This window comes from Schistocerca americana, chromosome 2, assembly GCF_021461395.2.
Source record: "Schistocerca americana isolate TAMUIC-IGC-003095 chromosome 2, iqSchAmer2.1, whole genome shotgun sequence".
NCBI classification, from domain to species: Eukaryota; Metazoa; Arthropoda; class Insecta; order Orthoptera; family Acrididae; genus Schistocerca; species Schistocerca americana.
In genome coordinates, this window is record NC_060120.1 from 933,190,933 (window position 1) to 933,212,126 (window position 21,194).

General features: G+C 41.2%; 1 protein-coding gene and 1 pseudogene across 1 annotated transcript in view; one reads left to right on the forward strand and one right to left on the reverse strand.

Moving 5' to 3' along the window:
- Positions 1-21,194, reverse strand: part of LOC124596009 (flocculation protein FLO11-like) — a 487,257-nt gene that overhangs the window by 59,625 nt on the left and 406,438 nt on the right. The gene's annotated exons all lie outside the window — the stretch shown is intronic.
- LOC124597178 lies at positions 8,500-8,617 on the forward strand (annotated as a pseudogene).

Genomic DNA, 21,194 nt, shown 5'->3' on the forward strand with positions numbered 1-21,194 from the left:
CTGGTTGAGGAGCTGAAAACACAATATTTGTCAGTGTTAGTAAAGTAAGTAAAGGTGTAGTCAGCGTATATGGCTCAAATCAGTATTCGTCATATATGTGATCGATGTGTAACCATGTAAATAAACCTCGTGGAAATGGAATCACAGTTTCTACACATGTTACTAACGTACACCATATTTGTTAAAAATTGGCTGAAACCGACATTAAGTGTAGATATCAGGAATCCTGTTTCAGAAGATTTATTCCCTTCTGTTGTATACCGATGGTGTACGTCACGAATACTGACATCAACCATATACAGGATCACGTGCAATTCCCTTACTTTGCGAATGTTGACTACTACCGTGTTTTCGGCACCTTAAACACTTGAAAATGACTGAAAAGTCGAACCTTAAATTGTAGAAATGACAATAAATACCTCAGACATTGGCGAATATGAAGTCACTCAAAAAATTCAAACACTTAAATCCCAAAACAAATACAATTGTGCAAATTGTGTACTAACTAAACTTAGGCGACTGTAACAGAGTGACGTAACTTTTTTACAAAATGACGTGAAAGTTACAAGGGGAAGAAACTGAAGGAAATCTTACTTCTTCTATACGATGCAAACTTAACAAGTTCCTGTAATTGTGTCGAGTCTGCTACCGCAATTTTGTAGAAGGACAGGTAAGGCCAAATTCATTTTAACCGGTATCACCTAATTTCTAAGAAAATGTGGGTAGAGTTAATGTAGTATGATAGCCTCTCTCGTTAAAGCAGGCAGTAATGTTTTTAGCACAAAATAGCCAAGGTGTATAATCAGAAACTACCCTGGTAATATCTCGTAATATTTTGACTGAATATGTGCAGAGAGACTTTCAGGACTGTGTTACTTAGTGAAGCTACTTACAGAAAATTGGTGGTTTCTTATCTGAGACAATGTATAGACCCCTTTGTAATTCATTGTTTTTGTTACTAACACTGAGAGAATACAGCTCGTATGCGCTTCCAGAAATTTTAATGAATCTCAGTTAATAAGGGCAAACGTTATCTCGTAGTCTACGAGCGGTAACCACAGGCTATGCTTTCTTCTCCGAGTATCCGGGAAAGGTATCCATTAATACAGACCTTGTACACAGTAATGGCTGTGACCTTAGGATGGCTTTTCCTGCGGTTTTCCGTGGCACACATACAGAGCAGTGCCAAGCTCAAGGACAGAACTTCACTTCAACATTAGGAAGCGATTTCTCAGCTCGATCCGCTGCCTTCCAAAATGTCAAATGCGGAAGGAGAAACATCCATCAACTAATACTTAACGTCTGCTATCGCTCAGAAGAATGCCAACAAGCGGTTTCTGAGCTACTCAGATTCAGTCAGTGGATTCACACGGACGATGAGCAGGGTTCAAATCGCAGCCTAGTCATCCATTTTTAGATTTCGCTTTTTGTCCCTAAAACAAGCGAATTAATGCTGGAACCGTTTTTAGAAAAGTACATCCCGATCCATTTCCAAACCTTTCTGCAGTCAGAGCCTGTGCCACATCTAATACTAATAAAATACTAGTATATCTTGTGCTTAGAGCTCACTTTCTGTCCGAGTTTGTTTTCAAATGTATACAAGGGGCGATAAAAGTGTTTCCGTTTCGGGACGTTGCTGCAGCGTATACACAAGGTAGCACCGTACGTAGCACAAACAGTTCCGAAGTGAATATTCAGTCGACAGACTTAAGTATAAGGAGATATAAGGCTGCAGTCAGCGGGCAGTACCTCAAGACAATCGTCGGGGAATAGTCTGACAGCACCAAGGCATTGTCTCAGTGAGCGTCTCGGGACTCGTTTACAGTCATCGCCATGTAATGCCAAAATGGAAATTACAAATGTTTTGTTAGTCCTCATTCGCTAGATTTAGGATTATAATAATATCCAGAGATAGGTTAGGGTATGTGAACTATGAACTATATTGCCACGCACAGTCTTCATACAAGTACTGAAAAACTACCATCAATAAATCATTGCAAGTCGTTCCTAATACGTGTTGCCATCTATTTTTGTCACAGCTGTTGTCTGTCTATCCCTACTTGGCCCGGTCACAAATCAGCATAGTAGTAAGCAAGGAAGCCACCTCTTAACAGCAACTACTCTGGTGGTAAGGGGTTCGCTTTCTGCCCATGTTTGACGCCAAATGCATTTGGTGAATGCAACGTATACAAATAGCACTTTCTAGTAAAAACATGTAATTTGTATCGACCGTGTCTTTAAGATTATCAATGCAGTGTTCGGTTTTTATTAACCGGAAATAAGTTAAATCGAAATTTAAGCAATGGACCTAACTGTGTTCAGAAAGCATAGATTAAAGCAGTTGGCGGTGGGGTGTTTTCTGCTGTCAGAGGTAGTTTACTTTGTGATGAAACTAAAGTAGATTTTTCATGTGAGTTAACATGGAAAGAAGTTATACTTCACAAATAGAAAAAAATTAATAATTGGTTCCTTTTACCGACCCTCCGACTCAGCCGATACAGGCCTTGAAATGTTCAAAGATAGCTTAAGTTTCATTTCAAATAGGTACGTCGCTCATACAATTATACTTGGTGGTGACTTCAAACTACCATCTAAATGTTTACATAATAGCACGTTCAAATATTCAAATCTGTGTGAAATCTTATGGGACTTAACTGCTAAGTTCATCAGTCCCTGAGCTTACACACTACCTAACCTAAATTATCCTAAGGACAAACACACACACCCATGCCCGAGGGAGGACTCGAATAAAACATCGTCCGAAACCGTATAGAAAGCGTTTTGAGAAAATTATATTGAACAATCAGTTTAGGCACTCACTAGTAGTGTAAATGGTTGCGAAAACCAACTTGACCTCTTACAACAGAGAGCGTCCTGACGGGTACTGGCATTAGTGACTACAAGGTAGTTGTAGCGAGCCTGAATACCTTAACTTCCAAATCCACCAAAAATAAACGCAAAATACATATATCTAAACAAAGCTGACAAAAATCCGCTTCACGTCTTCCTGAGAAACAATCTCCACTACTTTCAATGTAACTATGCAAGCATGGACCAGATGGGGTTTCAATTCAGAAAAATAGTATCGACGGCAATTGGGTGATATACAGGCTGAGTCACTAACTATTGCCACCAAGAATACCTCCGAAAGTTTGCCAAATGTGGTGTGAGATTGTCAGAACGCGTACAGTGTCATCACTGAGCCCCACCCTTGTGCTTCGATCGTAGCTGTCAATCATGAGGTAATTTCTAGCGGAATACGGATTGAATTATCTGCGCCTTTCGGTTTTCGACAGGAAAATCCGCACATAAACGCGCAGTGATTCTTGTTCGGATACTGCTTGACTCCCACCGACGTTGCAAAACGGCAGCGGCAGGTAATTTGAGAAACTGAGTGTAAAGGGAGAAATCTGACAGATCGGACGGGCACAAAGGAAACATCGGGAGCTGCAGCAAGGAGCATTGTCGGCGCGGCAGCTTCCTGCCGCATTGTATGGGGCCCGCCGGCCGTACCTGCTGTTACGTGGAGAGCGTGTGAAACAGGAGCCCGCGGCCGCAGGTTTTGCCGGAGCGCCACTGCGCGGCACGGCACACCGCGCACTGCCGCAGGGTCAACGCTCCCAAACCGCGTTTTGTGCCCCTCGCCTAAAAAACTTACAAGACTTTCCCCTCGTCTGTTAGGAGTGGCACAGACTCTACACGATTTCATTGTGTCAAAAGTGTTCTCCTCCAGGGGTCCTGAGGAATGAAGAAATACTAGCAGTGCCGCATGACTCGAATAACTTGGACTGAGCACCATTCAGACGAGAAAGAAACGAAATTCCGCTCACTTCTTACTGGGTGGAATCACGTGCTACTTGGCAAGAAGAGAATCTTCTCTTGTGTTCCAATTAAAGACTCTACAAGAGACTAGTAGGCGAGTGGCGAGTGATCGCCTGAGACAAGGGCATCGTCAAAGGAGCCCCGGGGAAGTGTCATAGTGACAGTCGTACTTCTACGGATCTCGCTCCATCAGCAACCATAACGACGGTGGAAAGCCTGAAGATGGCCTGAGGAAAGGGCGAAAACCGGTTGCTAACAAACAAAAAATTTGAAAACGTGATCGAGACTGTATTTATTTGATTTGTAGTGTGGTGGGACTACTCTTGTTCTTTACACGCATAAATGACGTGATAGACAGGGTGAGCAGGAATCCATGGCAATTCGCTGAAGACACTGTAGCGTGCAGGACAGGGTCGTCTGTAATTGACTGTAGGAGGATACAAGTTGACTTGAAGAGAGTTCCTAGTTTTGTGATGTATGGCAGTTTTGCTGTAAATGAGGAAAATGTAATTTAATGCAGATCTACATCTACATCTACATTTATACTCCGCAAGCCACCCAACGGTGTGTGGCGGAGGGCACTTTACGTGCCACTGTCATTACCTCTCTTTTCTGTTCCAGTCGCGTATGGTTCGCGGGAAGAACGACTGCCGGAAAGCCTCCGTCCGCGCTCGAATCTCTCTAATTTTACATTCGTGGTCTCCTCGGGAGGAATAAGTAGAGGGAAGCAATATATTCGATACCTCATCCAGAAACGCACCCTCTCGAAACCTGGACAGTAAGCTACACCGCGATGCAGAGCGCCTCTCTTGCAGAGTCTGCCACTTGAGCTTGCTAAACATCTCCGTAACGCTATCACGCTTACCAAATAACCCTGTGACGAAACGCGCCGCTCTTCTTTGGATCTTCTCTATCTCTTCCGTCAACCCGATCTGGTACGGATCCCACACTGATGAGCAATACTCAAGTGTAGGTCGAACGAGTGTTTTGTAAGCCACCTCCTTTGCTGATGGACTACATTTTCTAAGGACTCTCCCAATGAATCTCAGCCTGGTACCCGCCTTACCAACAATTAATTTTATATGATCATTCCACTTCAAATCGTTCCGCACGCATACTCCCAGATATTTTACAGAAGTAACTGCTACCAGTGTTTGTTCCGCTATCATATAATCATACAATAAAGGATCTTTCTTTCTATGTATTCGCAATACATTACATTTGTCTATGTTAATGGTCAGTAGCCACTCCCTGCACCAAGTGCCTATCCGCTGCAGATCTTCCTGCATTTCGCAAAAATTTTTTGATGCTGCAACTTCTCTGTATACTACAGCATCATCCGCGAAAAGCCGCATCGAACTTCCGAGACTATCTACTAGGTCATTTACATATATTGTGAAAAGCAATGGTCCCATAACACTCCCCTGTGGCACGCCAGAGGTTACTTTAACGTCTGTAGACGTCTCTCCATTGCGAACAACATGCTGTCTTCTGTTTGCTAAAAACTCTTCAATCCAGCCACTCAGCTGGTCTGGTATTCCGTAGGCTGTTACTTTGTTTATCAGGCGACAGTGCGGAACTGCACTGAGAGAAACAGTCTTCTAATGTTAATATACGGATTTAGTGGTGCCCTGCTTGACTTGTAACGTTGTAAAGCGGCGTGAAATGAGACACGCACGTAATATCGGTTTTAGAGAATGGGGCTGCTTGACTTCGGTTTATTGGGCGAATTCTGAGACAGTGTAGCTCATCTATTAAGGAATCTGCGTACAGAAAACTTTTGTGACTCGTTCTTTAGTAAATGATCGAGTGCTTCTGGTCCCCATCAGGTCGAATTAAAGGATGAAATCGAAGCACTTCAGAGGCGTCCTGCTAGGTTTGTTACCGGCAGATTCGATCAGCAGGTGAGCATTAAGGAAATCGTACCTGATCGCAAATCAGAGTCCCTGGACAAAGCTTTTTTTTAAAAAAAACATTTTTGAGAAAGTTTAGAGAAACAGTATTTGCGACAAACTGCAGAACCATTCTACTGTCACCGAGATTGCGCGTGAGGACTGCAAAGACAAGGTAGGAGAAATCGGGACTGTGTACAGAAACATGAAGGCAGTCCTTTCTCCCTTGTTCCATTTGCGAATGGAACAGGAAAGGTAATGACCAACGGTAGTACAAGGCAACGTCGGTCATGCACCGTTATGTTGGCTTGCGGAGCACATATCTAGTTGTAGAAGTGTTAGGTGAAGAAATACGAGAGCTTCGCAATAAGTAAAGACGTAGAAACACCTACAGAAACGTAAGCAGCAGACAAACACCTGCCTTCTACGCAATGTTCGCTTCGTAATTCTACATATATTAATTTGCGACCAATAGTCCGCAGTTTCTGATCGTCTAAAATCCGTGTAATATTTGTTTTTAAAGTTTGGGTTTCTCTACACACGTCAACCTCCATGAACAAGACAAACACAGTGATTGCAGATTTAAATCTGACATTCAACTCCACGGTGGAACTGGAAGCTGTGAGTGTTATTTTCTCAGGCTGACACGTTACCTTGGGCATTATAAGGGAACACTAATGTCAGCGGGGCCATCGGTACGATTGAAGTGAAGTAGGCTAGCTTCCACTATCGCATTTAATTCTCCTTTGTTTTTACTCCACATGCATCAATAACAACATAAATAAATATTTTAGTCACATTTGTTACAAATAAAAAATAATACATCTGAAGCTCGACTGTGACATTGGATATTTAAGCAGCTGAATAATTGTATATACGAGGCATATTCAGAAAGTAAGGTCCTGTCAGGTGCGGAGTAGAAGCCATTGTGAAAATCCCATGGACCTTTGCATAAATATGTTGGGCAGTGTCTTTAGTGCAGCTGTCGATCCCTTCACATCGCTCTTTTCAATTTACGATGCAAAGTGATCACGTAAAAATGCGTAAAACAAGTGTCTCCCGCGAAGTATGTGGGTCTGGTGGGAGATTTCGCCTGAAGCTCTGCAGCCCACATAACATAAATGTCATGCATTTAATTCTTCAGGGCAATTTTCAGCCGCATTCTGCAGGGGCCATTACGACGCTCCTGCTGCATTTTCAATGGGAAGTGTTTGATCACCCACAATATAGCTTTCGATTGGCTTCCTGCATTGTTCATCTCTGCTTACATGGACCACTGGCTACGAAGACAACATTTTGGCACTAACAACGAAAGGCAGACCAGTGTAGAGAACTGGCGGAAAGCACACAGGACTACTTTCTGTGACGAGGGTACTGGAAAGTTCGTACAACGCCACGACAAATGTCTAAGTCGGAGCGGTGACTATTTAGAGGTAGCTGGAAGGTGTCGCTAATAAAAAATTTTTGGATTTCACTGTGGTTTTCGTTTCGCGACCAATCGGACCCTACTTTCGGAACTGCCGTCGTCAGGTTCTGTTCGAGACTTCTTTGTTACCAAATGATTCTCTAAATTTTGTCAATGTGGGAGAATGGTTGAGATGCCACTTGAGAAATTCCTGGGGTTGTTTCGCAGCTGTTGATTTCATATTTACTTAAATCAAACACTCCGGTTGGCATTTATATTCCATCCTTGGTCAGAAACGAATTCTGACTCAATTAAAAGTTATTCTCAGGCAGTTATGTGTATATGCCGAAGACAGCAAAGTCAGATAGTAAAATGTTGTTCGACACCGAAGTATGGCGTCCGAACTAATACAAGGTTTATGATGAAGAGGATGATGAACGAAGGTGATATCCACATAGTCTGACGACCTTTTAACGACAAAATAACACCTAGGAGTCATCAGATGCGTTTTTCCTCGTTTCGGAAGGTAATAGCAATATGTTGATGGAATTAATATAAAAGTAATGCTCTACAATTGTTTCATGCGATGCCCAGTTTTGAAGGAAAATTTCGGTTTGTTCTCGTTACAAACGATTTTTTAAGTGCAATTTGATGTGCCTGTTCACTAGATTGCTCCCTAATTAGTCTAGTTGAACGACACTGAAAAACAAAAAGAAGAAAAAAACATAACGCTGATACGAACAGCAACGGCAAATCGTAGCTGATAATCATCGTCGCAGCCATTTGATTATAAAGTCTGAAGACAGTGGTTACAAGCAGTGGAATAAATCGAAGATCTAATCCACAAGTGATTACGATGATGGCATTCTCCGTTCCAATTACTGAAGAAGGCACGGCTTGAAAGTGGTTCTGTCTCTTGGAATCGTGCCACACTCTTTGAGTGGGCGCTGAGTTCCGTTGTTGCACCTGACAGAACACTTTCGTTGTTCATTTTCTTGCAATTCTCCACCCTCGCTTTTGTTCTGTGTCGATCAAGTTGCAAGTCATACTTGGCGTACTTTAAGGCTTGTGTATTGCGTAACTGAAGTTTGATTTTGTCTTTTGCTTCTTCTTTGCACAATACGTAAGTGTACTTCCTCCTCTTTTTCTGGCGCTATTTAAAGAAAGCAGGGCATGTATTTACATTAAGTAGCATTTCATGCTAGTAGTTTCAAAAATCTTACATTAAGCATTTATTTGTCTAGTGTGTATGGCACAGCGTCTACAGTAATAGTTAATCAATGATGGAAAAACTTATTCCTCCCTTCGTTCTTTTCTCTTAAAACTGGAAGAAAATTTGTCAAATATTTAACACATTTTTGACTCGCTCTATACACGATAGCCAACGCCCTTGCCGCTGTGGTAACACCGATTCCCGTCAGATCACCGAAGTTAAGCGCTGTCGGGCTGGATTAGCACTTGGATGGGTGACCATCCGGTCTGCCGAGCGCTGTTGGCAAGCGGGGTGCACTCAGCTCTTGTGAGGCAAACTGTGGAGCTACTTGATTGAGAAGTAGCGGCTCCGGTCTCGTAAACTGACATATGGTCGGGAGAGCTGTGTGCTGACCACATGCCACTCCACGTCCGCATCCAGTGACGCCTGTCTGCTTCATTATCCCATGATTTCCCCAAAATCGTTTCTCTCGGACACAGGAATGGTTTCACTGGTGACAGCTCCCGTCTTTCGTCACTGAGTGTGTGAAAGACACATTGGCAGGGAAGTACCAATATAAATACATGTAATGTAAATACGTGTGAGTGGGCGAAATAATACCGAAGTGTTGTATCCGTCCGCAGCAGTTCAAAGCAGCACGAACACGCAAAATGACTTGTGGTAAGGTTGGCGGTAGGGGGGGGGGGGGGGGAAGGGGGAAGGGGGAGGAGGTATACTGACATTTCAGTTCCTTACACCCGAGTAGATTACAGTTTACTCACGTTGTGGCATTTTTTGTTATTTTATTTTTTTATTTATTTAACCTGAGAAGCCACTATTTATATTTAATCAAGAATTCTACATATTTTACATTACACCTAGTATAGCATACTGCATTTAGAAAATGACAATAGCGCGGATAGAAACACACAGTTTATATTCTTCGATAATTACAACAGTAAATACAAATTAAAGGAATTTAGAGTAACATCCTTATTTGACCTAGTTATTCCATGTCCGTCTACTACTACTAGTCGTTTAGGGCTCTGTAAAAATATTAATGAAGTCTGTATGTATTTTTTTTTCACTACTTCTTTTTTTCTGTTAACAATGCTTACCTTTTAATGACTTTGTGTGTACAGATGCAGCGTAATATCTTATGTCAAATTAGTATTGTATTTATTGGGTAACATTTTTTCCATGTGCGCATGTAATGTCGTTGCAACCGTAGGAGCTTCGAACCGTTAAGAAAATCAATAATGAATAACGTTATGGAGAAACAGTTAAGGAGTGGTTGTGAGCTATGTTGATTGAGCAAAGCCGAGTACCACGATTGAAAAGAGCTGCAGTCATATGGGCCGTGAGCTGTCTATGGTCTGGTTTAGTATGCTCAAAACTGTATCGGAATCTGTGTAATGGCCGATCTCCTAAACAGCTTAATTTTGGTGACGTGAAAAATAAACGGATGGACTGCACGTTGGGTTTGATGATCGGACAGCCTTCCACTGTTGCTTCTGGAAACCTATGTTCTTAATGTTAAATAAATTCGATTGGCCCTATCCTGTTCCGCTTTTGAAGTAGCGAAAGTTTATTTATGGTGTGCTTAGACAGACCAGCCATCAACGAGACAACGGAGCGTCGGCACAAGAGATTTTGCATCAATCGTCTCAAGTAGGAAGCTGCAGAATGCACATCTCTGTAATCACACTGTCGACTGTCAACCGACATTTGATTGCTGGTGAGAACCAGCACAAACGAACTACTGTAGCCAAATATTATTAAAGCGTGTTACATACTTTCAAGCCACTTAACGATTTACGTTTCAACAGTTCTCCTCCAATAACACTTGAATTTAAAATTGCGTTTGTGCTGTTCAGGGGTGTTTCAGAGTCAGAAATTTACGCACTTGTTACATAACGAAGTGTGTTGACATAACGGTTAAGCTAAGGAGACTGGTTCTCTGTTATTTTGATAATCCGTGGTCGCCACAATTAAACCAAACGCATTTTCAAGACACTGGGGAAAAGAATGAACACTTTTGCTCTATTAATACTGCGAACTCCCGTTATTGAAGATAGTGTTCGTGAAGCAACCAATTAACAAATACTTGAAGCCGAAACTGTTTACAGCTGGGTCATTTCGAGATAGGTCCACATCACTTATTCCTTGGTGCTTTATTCCAACCAGGGATCATTTACTTGTTTGTTGATTGGACTGCCTAATAATTACAGCAGCACTTACACAAATACTTCTTGTGTACATTTTATCTGGTATGCGTCTCGCTTGGATGTATTTATTTTGTTTATGACTGAAGTGAGCTTGTGAACCATATCAACGATCTCAATCAATGTTTATTAGAGCTAGACGCTACCTGCTAGAAGATACCAAACACATAGTAGTCCACGACAGAAACAGTCTGCTTAGGGGCGGAATAAATGGGCATATACCCGGAACTCATTGGTAATGGATTACGAGGTGTTTTTGTGAATGTATTGCGACGTAGCCTTTACGGGTCACGTGCAGTAAGGAGCTTAAATATATTAGAAGGTAAATGACAAAGTGGGGAAAGATATTAGCTGCGCGTTTACTTTCTTCTAGAACAAGTAGCCCAAGAACAGTACCTTCAGCTTATCATAAAAGAGTCTTAACCCAACAGTAGTAGTAATTCGGAATCGGTAAAAGTAGAGAAGAAGAAATTAGGACCGTTTTACTAGGTTTGAACGCTGAGCTCTAGTGCCAATGCACTGAGAGAAAGGGGTGGAAGAGGAAGACGAACAGGAATGCTGTAGCACACAGTTAATGATGATAAAAGGAAGTGGCGTGGCTCATTGAGAAAGAAAAAGAGAAAGAAACGTAACTGGATGAACATAGGTGCATTGATTGTACCGTTCGACAGAGGGAACACAGTTGCGATATAGTAATTTCTTTGTGGTGACTAGTTTCGAAACATCAGGTGCATTTTCAAACCATGGCCACAGACGTGATGGCCCAAAACTAGTCACCACAAAGGAACGGCTATTATCGCAGCTGTGATGGATATTGGAAGAAAACAGAAGGAAATTTAATACCCAATTTGCTGGTCCTGCCCTCCATTAATATGTTGGAACTTACTCAACAGGGGTTTGATTTGTACGTAGATTACTGGGCAATTTGTTCCAGAGGCGGACGGCAGAAACAGAGAAGGATTTTGCGAATTTTTGTGGTTTTATTAACGGGCACAGATATCAGCGTAGGTGGGTGAGACGTTGTGTTGCGATCAGTATGAGGAGATGAGACGTACTTAATCTCTTATGCGAGGTACTAGGGTGCATTTGCACTGAAGAGCCAATGCAATAGGCACACCGGGTGGTACTCCCATAACTTGTGTGGTTGCAACCAATCAAACTAGGCATATGACACGGTTACATAGATGAATATTTCAGATGTAATGAATACAAGAGTTCTAAGCGTTTAGTGTTTTAACTAACCTTACCGCGTTGGATTACATCGCAATAATGGAGGTTCGGTAGTACGAGATATTGCTTAAGTTTACGTTTCGCTTCCGGTAGAAATATGTTGAGGGCATAGAAGCCATTCTGAACGTGGCGACAGTATTTTCTGCCCATCTAAGATGCTCTTACAAGGCTACATCCAAGTTCTCCACAGTTTTCCGGTATGGTACTGGCGTAAAGAATAGTAGACAATTGTTCACTGAATTCTGAACTTTAGTTTGTGTTGGGATACTAAGATTACGAGCGACTTTTTATCATTTAAGCTCAAAGGTTGCGCCAATATTACCATTGAAGACAGGTCATTATTGATATGTCCGAGCGCAAAATTTACGAGGGCTTGCTGGAGAGGAAAACCTCCGATTTTTTTTATGTGAAAACTTTTAAGGCTTTAAAAATAACAACCTGTTTAACATTCTACACCTTTATTGTTCCTGGTTACATATTTATTTCCCTACACGGTCATAGTGGCGACGAACACATTGCTCCCAGCGAGAGACCAGTTTGTTGATAACGTCATTGTAGAATGTTTGACTTTGTTTCTTTAAGTTTTGGAAGTTGGGGCGAAGTCAGAACTTTATGGAGGATGATCGATGACAGTGAATCCAAGGCGTCAGATTGCTGCAGATGTCGCAGCGCTCGAGTGTGGTCTGCATTGTCATGCTGAAGGTGAGGTTTCACCATATGTGGCTGAACACTTGGAACTCCAAACTCGATTACAGCACACTGTTTCCCACGCACCGACATAGTTACGTTAGACATCGCCGTGCTGCACGCTAGAATTCGCAGTCCTGTAGCGACAGAGGGCTACAAATACGTAGGAATTAAGACTAAAGCTGTAGATGTTAATAGCGCTTCTTTTAATTTAAAAATCATCAGGTGTTCCTATATAGAAATTAGGAGGCATGCGATACCATCCTCAGTTTATCCTATCTCTGTTTATTCTAACTGAAATTATAAAGTACAGGACTCATGTCTATTGGACTAACAAGTCACACTAAAGCATAAACGAAAACTATCCCAATTATTTCGCAACCTATAAAAACATCATTTGTATCTTTGAATTTGAAACTTTTTGATCATAAAATTGTTTATCCTATAGGTTTCCATGATTTATAACAAATGCCACATGGTTCGAGTATTTTTCCAAATGTAATATTCGTAGTATTTCTTGGAAATGTATTGTTTCTTTAACAGAAAACTATTATAACGTTCTAAAAGCACACTTAACATGTAAATAATTAGTTGTTTTGTAAAAGATGAATACATACAGTCCTTTCACAAGGCAAACATTTTTTAGTCCCAAAATTTCTTTTTTAAGACTATAAAAGAATGGTATACCTTTGAATTTTTCATACAGTGGAAGGAGAGAAGTTTAGATAAAATTGTTAATACAGTAACGGGATTTCATTATAATTTGAACAATGCAGCTTCTAGGACATACTAGGATACCAATAGTGAAAAAATACAATTTTAGAAAAAATTGTTGATAATATAAAACCAGATGCAATTATAATCATTAATTTGAACGATACACCTTCTGGAACACATTTGAAGTTCATGTTTTAACATATAGAACTGAATCTTCGACAAATTATCAGTCAGTAGTAGGTGTGCATTAGTATTTGTTTCAGTGTACCAAAAACATGTCTTTTACATCATAAAGATGGGAATAAAATGCTGTCTTTAGTGGTAAAAAGATGGGTGGTGTATTTTGACTGTTGTGAAACGTTAAAATGCGAAACAAAACTAGTAACGTGATGTCGTGAAAATGGGTCTTCACTTTGTCAGTAAAAAACCCCAAGCCTGAAATCTGTCAAAGCTACGAGTCCTGTATTAAAGACAAACATCTTTCTGTATGTTATTTTCTATCGAATGTTTTAGCAAATGATTCCCCTTTCCTTGCTGGCCGCTGTGGCCGAGCAGTTCTAGGTGCTTCAGACTGGAACAGCGCTGCTGCTACGGCCGCAGGTTCGAATCCTGCCTCGAGCATGGATGTGTGTGTCGTCCTTATATTAGTTGGCCTCACAATTACCCTCGTCGTTTTTTTTTATCTTCGGTTACCTAAAAAATGCAACAAAGAAATGGAAACAAGATGGCTGCAGCGCCCTGGTAGCACAATGTGTACGGCAAGAGCTGGGTGCGCCTTGGGGCCCGCTGGTTGCGGCGACACTGCAGTGTCCTTAGCGGCGGGCGGCACCTCCCACGCCGCGGGCGGCGGTCGGCCGCCACCGCCGCCCCACGGTCGGCCATTGTGGGCCGCAGCTGCGGCCCATTACCGGTAAAACTCTCGCACACACACACTGAGCCGTCAGTCACTTTGTAAAAGTGCCGACTCAGTGAGCTGACATTGCTCCGTTGGTACCGATCTAACACGCCAATACGTCATGTGTACACTAATGCGTTAGATTCCACCACTCTCTGCGATGCCCTGACTGTGTTTTTATGGTTCTACCATACCTGGTTCGATAGAAACGGACCCTTAGAGAGTCACTTTGCTGTCCGTCCGTATGTCTGTCTGTCTGTCTGTCTGTCTGTTCGTCCTACTTTTCTCAGAACGGGTGGAGGTATCAAGTTGAAATTATATCGGTTACTAAATCCTGCGGTTCCTTGGCGGTGTACAAAACTGAAGTTTCTAAGTCAATACAATCAAACGGTACGGCTACTTATGTCCCATATTTTGATACTCGGAAACTCTTTCATCAAAACGTGTAGGTACTTAACGTTGGTCTACACTGATGAAATTTGGCTGGAAGCAAGTCTTTACAATACAACCAAAGGAAAAAAAACCCTAAACCTGTAAATATGTAATTATATCACACGAAAAAAAATATATTTTCTCTTTTCTTTTTATCAGATTATGTGCCTGTCCGGCTGGCCGGAGTGGCCGTGCCGTTCTAGGCACTGCAGTCTGGAGCCGAGCGACCGCTACGGTCGCAGGTTCGAATCCTGCCTCGGGCATGGATGTGTGTGATGTCCTTAGGTTAGTTAGGTTTAATTAGTTCTAAGTTCTAGGCGACTGATGACCTCAGAAGTTAAGTCGCATAGTGCTCAGAGCCATTTGAACCATTTTTGTGCCTGTCCGTCCATATCTTAAGACTCTTTTCTCTTAGGAACGGACACATGTATCAAGTTGAATTTTATGTCACACTCTAACTCTTAAGGTACCTTGGCGGTGTATAACATTTAAGCTTCTAAGTGAATGCAGTCAAGAGATAGGGCTGTATATGTTACATAATTTGATACTCGCAGACTCACTCATCAAAACCTGTAGGGGACTTTCCGTTGACCTGGAATCGTGAAACTTGGCAAGAAGAAGAGTCCCACTGCACAAGTAAAGGAAAAAATCTGAAAACTGTGAATTCCTCACTGTATCAAACTAAGGAAAGTTATTATTTGTTTTCTGTCCTTCAGTCCGTCCGTTAACCCCTGTTTCTCAGGTTGTAATTTATGTCACACATAAAGAATGCGAAGATCTACAGTCCCTTGGCGATGTAATAAATGTAAGCTTCTAAGTCAATGCAGCGAAAAGATACGGGCATTTATGTCTCACCACTAGCTGTAAGGTACTTCTCATTGACGTAGACTCATGAAATTTAGGAAGAAGCAAGGTTTCACCGTAAAATCAGTAAATTGTTAATTTCTAATTATATCACACGGAAAGAATATTTCTTTTACCATTTCTTATGCGACGTCAAACTTGAATTTAAAATATTATTGAAAGTTTTGAAATCCCTGGGACCGATATCTTGCCGGTGTCAACGTAGGTAACAGGCAAAAATGGTCGAGATTCTCGACTCCTGGAGTAGGTGAACTGTCTATATTCATCATTAAGTTTCTACGGAACCCTCAGTGCGCGTGTCCTACTCGCATCTGGCCAATTTTTCCTAATAAACTCACCTCAGTTTTGCTCAGGGTAGACAAGTCGTTATACATATTGCAGCATGAATCTCTCACTCTGCAGCGAAGTGTATGCTGTTTTAAAACTTCCTGGTAGATTAAAACTGAGTGCCGGCCGGGACTCGAACCCAGCACTTAGCCTTCCGTGGCCAATGCACTTTCCGACTGGGCTATACAGGCACGCGTGAACATGCGCCCTCACCAGTTGTGCCAGTATGTCTCTCCTCTCTACCAAACCTCACAGAAGCCCTCATGTTGTCAACTGGAACAATTTTTTAAGACATTTTGAAAGTCGTGAATTACGAAACATCTTTGAAATAATTTATTTTTACGTGAATTAAAGCCACTTGCCAGGGGCACAGACGCTCTACACTCGGTTTCTCGTCTGTTAAAGCATGTGAAGGTGTGGGTGAAGAAGAGTTACAGACTCTGTTGAATGGGATGAACAGAATATGGACTGAGAGTAAGCCGAGGAAAAACGAAAGTAATGTGAAGTAACAGAATAGCGAGAAGCTTGACATCGCAACTGGTGATCACGAAATAGACGAATTAACGAATACTGATTCCTCGGAAGCAAAATAAAGCCACGACAGACGAAGCAAGGAGGACAAAAAAAGCAGATTAGCACAGGCGAAGAGGGAATTCCTAACCAACAGACGTCATTAGAATCAAATAAAGGCCTTCATTTGAGGAAGAAGTTACCGAGTTCGTGCCTTTGGAGCACAGCAGTCTGTAGTGGTGAATCATGGACTGTGGAAAACAGAAACAGCTGAGAATCAAAGCATTTGAGAAGTGGTACTGCAAAAGAATGTTGAAAATTTGGTGGCCTGATAAGGTAAGGAATGTGGAGGTTCTCCGTACAACCGGCGAGAAAAAGAATTTGTGGAAAACACTGACAAGAAGAAGGGACAAGATGATAGGACTTGAGTTACGACATCAAGGAGTAATGTCCATAATACTAGAAAGAGTTGTAGAGGGTAAAAACTGTACAGGAAGGCAGAGAGTGGAATACATCCAAGAACTGAGGACATAGGACTCAAGTGCTACTTTGAGATGAAGATTTTAGTACAGTAGGACAATTGTTGGCGGCTGCATGAAACCAATGAGAAGACTAAGGACTAAAAAGAGAAAAAGCATCCTACTGTCTTTGGCTGCCGGCTGCCTAATAAAGGCATATCTATATGCAATACTTTGGAGGAATAGCTCACTGACCAATCCGGTGTCAGCACATGAGTTTTTACAGAAGTGTGCCCACGTAGACAGTGGGATAAAGAACTTTTCTGCACTTTGCTTTCAACTTCTTCAGGATGTTATCGAGCATGATGTTTCCAGAGTCATTCGTATTACACTCACTACGAGGTCGCTACTTCCACTTACAAGAAATGTTGTTCATTTTGATGGCTGTTTCCATTTTCCAACATACAGCAGTACATGGTGAGATCCTTGCTAGCAGGGGCAGCTTGGCGTAATATTTTATTGCAGAATTCTCAGCTTCTTTGATGTACTATCCTTTGTGTATCCAAGATCCGACGTTCAAAGAGAGAGATCTCGTTCCATGTCAAAGGATTGATATCGGCATTTCTTTGGTAGGGCTTCGCATACGTTTCAATCCCACTTATGTAATGTTTAGCAGCTATTTTAGGTTGTGTGGGGCTTCCTCTAGTTCAGAATCTAATGTTTTGGAATTCTACTGCACGTGGTCCATTGGAGGACGAATGTTATCTCGACATTCCATTTTCTTATTTGATGTTTGAATAATGACTTTAAGTTAACCTAAATTCCTCTAGATTCATTTTTCTTCCCACTGACATTTATGAAATTTCTGCGTTGTTGTCATGTGCTCTTCTATTCTTACTTCAGTCGGTAGTTATTAAACGCAATTTGCCTTCAACAGAATCGTTATTCAAACAACCCGTTCATTTTTCCATTTTTTGCGTGGATTACAGTCAGTATAATGTAAATCAACATTTCTGTGAACTTCGAGACTACATGCTGATCTTGAACATGTTTGGGGTGACTAATGTATTTCAGGTTCGTTTGCGAATAGAATATGTTTATGGGTCCGCAAAGTTAAGTCTTACACCCCATAGCATGCGTCGTTTCTACAAGGCGGACACAAAGACACTTTATAGATTTTACTGGGAAATTAGATGGTGTGGTTATAATGTTGCATTCATTTAAATATATGTTCAGTCTCCGCTTACATTTTTCATTGCACTATGAAAGCACTTAATACTTCTGAATATATCAGTTAAGTCGGAATGATATCACGTTAATATTCATTGATGGGTTAACATTTTGTGTGAAAAGGGAAATATTTTAGAACATTTTTACTGAAGGTGGATCACTTACGCACTCAGTTTAGTTCAAAAAGGAGTTGGAGGCATTCATCTGCCGATATGCTGCCAGGATCTGTTCGCCGTGATCTTCTGATAGTTGGCTGCAGTCGTAATTATTTTGTGTGAAATCCTGTCAACGACATATAAGCAATTTCCCCGGAAATTTTTCTTCTGAGAATTCTAGTCTAGCAAGCTGCGCAGGAGAAATACTGTGAAATTTAGAAACTAGTAAAGAGGTACTGACAGAAATGTCGCTATGAGGCAACGTCGTGAAGCGTGTGTGGACAATTCAGTTTGAACTATTGGTTTGGTGACGCAGTGGCGAAGTGACAGGAGGTATCGATCATCGGTCAGCCTTGGGATTTGTGCCTTCGTAGGTCAGTCAGTATGCGATGTTCCAGGTTCGAGTACCGGTCTGGAATGCAGGTTATAAGGAAAAACTGCAGGCCTAAAAAACAGAAACTAAAAGGTGGTAAAGTGCCAGACTAAAAAAAAGTCTGTAAGAGCATTGTACATAATGGGGAGGTTCGAATCGCAGCCCATCCCAGTGTTTTGATCTGCCTCTAACTTAGCATACCTATTATTTCGCTGCTTTAGTCTGGCAATTACATGGTTTAAGTGGCCGAACGTTACTTGAAATTGGCCATCTGATATGAAGAGCGTAGGTAATTTGGTTAATAATACAGCCGTAGGCTTACTGCAAGGTGCAGTGATCAGTGGTCTGAAACATTCTTCTATGGATAATGATCTCTGTAAGGTAGCTTTAAGGCAACCGCATTTGCCACTGCATTTAATATTTATCGGGTTAAAACAATTTCATCGTTGTATTATTGTGCAGACTCTAAGTGACTGTAGCTCATTCGCATAATAATATCTGTAGAGATTTGCAGTAAGAAATAAGAGCAACTAAAAAATGTAATTACGTCAAATACACTGTTCATTAACGTCGTTATTTAATCAAAATTTAAATGTGCTTTTGGCAGTTTTGGAGACTGGGTGTAAAATGAATTTTAAATAAGAAATTATTTCTTAAGAATCACTATAAATTGCGTGCAGGTTTTAAATAGTGTTTATTTTACGCCATGAATCTCCAGCACTCTGTGTGGATATATTTAAGGATCTTACGGTTTTATTGCGTGCTAGTCAGTATAGACTACCTCTGCTGAAAGCAAAATGCAGTTAAAATTATGTCATAACTTAGTTTAGGCTGAAGGGAAACGAAAGGAACTTAACTTCCCGTGTATTCCAAGTAAAAGATATTTAATGCATAAAATACTACTGTTCATTACTGCAAACTCAACAAATAAATGACTTTCCCTGCGAACTAATTAAAGTCGATTTCTTTCCTATTCTTCAGGCTAAGATTAATCATAATGCCGCAGTAGCCCAATATTCATAGGATCTGTCGACCGGGAAAAGGCGTTTGATTCTGTGAAATGGTTTTCGAAATTCTGAAATAGAAACAGGAGTAAACTACAGGGAGAGACGTATAATACGAAATGCGTACAAGAACCAAGAGGGAAGAATAAGAATGGAGGACCAGGAATGAAGTGCCAGGATTAAAAAGTGTGCAAGACAGGGATGTAGTCTTTCGTGCCTGCCGTCCATTCTATACACTGAAAGCAATGATGGAAATAACAGAATGGTTCAAGAGTAGGATTAAAATTCAGGATGAAAAGAAAACAACAACAAGATTCGCTGTTTATTATTACTCTCTTTAGTTGAAGAGAGCAATAATTACAGGACACTTTGAAAGGTTGAGAAGTCTAACGAGTACGTACAGGATTGAGAGTAAAATGAAAAAAAGGCAATAGTAATGAGGAGAGCAGAAATTATAATTGCGATAAACTCATCAGAACTGGATGTCACGGTGTTAAGGAATATGTTAGCATGAAAGTAAAATAACATATTACGGAAGAAGCAAAGAGGACGTAAAAAAGACTAACACAGCTAAAGAGGGCATTACTACTGTCAAACATCGGCCTTAATTTGTGGAAGAAAGTAACGTGAATGTACGTTTGGTGCATAGTACAGGGTGATTCAAAAAGAATACCACAACTTTAAAAATGTGTATTTAATGAAAGAAACATAATATGACCTTCTGTTACACATCATTACAAAGAACATTTAAAAAGGTTTTTTTTCACTCAAAAACAAGTTCAGAGATGTTCAATATGGCCCCCTCCAGACACTCGAGCAATATCAACCCGATACTCCAACTCGTTCCACACTCTCTGTAGCATATCAGGCGTAACAGTTTGGATAGCTGCTGTTATTTCTCGTTTCAAATCATCAATGGTGGCTGGGAGAGGTGGCCGAAACACCATATCCTTAACATACCCCCATAAGAAAAAATCACAGGGGGTAAGATCAGGGCTTCTTGGAGGCCAGTGATGAAGTGCTCTGTCACGGGCTGCCTGGCGGCCGATCCATCGCCTCGGGTAGTTGACGTTCAGGTAGTTACGAACAGATAAGTGCCAATGTGGTGGCGCTCCATCCTGCTGAAATATGAATTGTTGTGCTTCTTGTTCGAGCTGAGGGAACAGCCAATTCTCTAACATCTCCAGAGAGTGTGGAACGAGTTGGAGTATCGGGTTGATATTGCTCGAGTGTCTGGAGGGGGCCATATTGAACATCTATGATCTTGTTTTTGAGTGAAAAAAACCTTTTTAAACACTCTTTGTAATGATGTATAACAGAAGGTTATATTATGTTTCTTTCATTAAATACACATTTTTAAAGTTGTGGTATTCTTTTTGAATCACCCTGTATTTTATGGTGGTGAAAGACGGATTTTGGGAATCGAAGCATTTGAGATGTGGTGCTACAGAAGGATATAGAAAATTAGGCGTCTGATAAGATAATGAAAAGGTTCTCCACAGAATCGGTGAAGACAGGAAAGTACTGAAAGCACTTGTAAGATGAAGCGACGGGATGACAGAACATGTGTTAAAATATCTCGGAATAATTACCATAGTAGTTGAAGGAATTGCAGAAGTTGAAACCTGTAAAGGAAGACGGCATACAGTCAATAAAGTACGTAGGGTGCAAGTGCTACCGGATATGAAGAAGTTGGCATGAGAGAGGTACATGTGTTACCGAGCATTCTTGGTACAGCATATTACTCTTTCGATTTTCCACATGGAGATCTTTTCT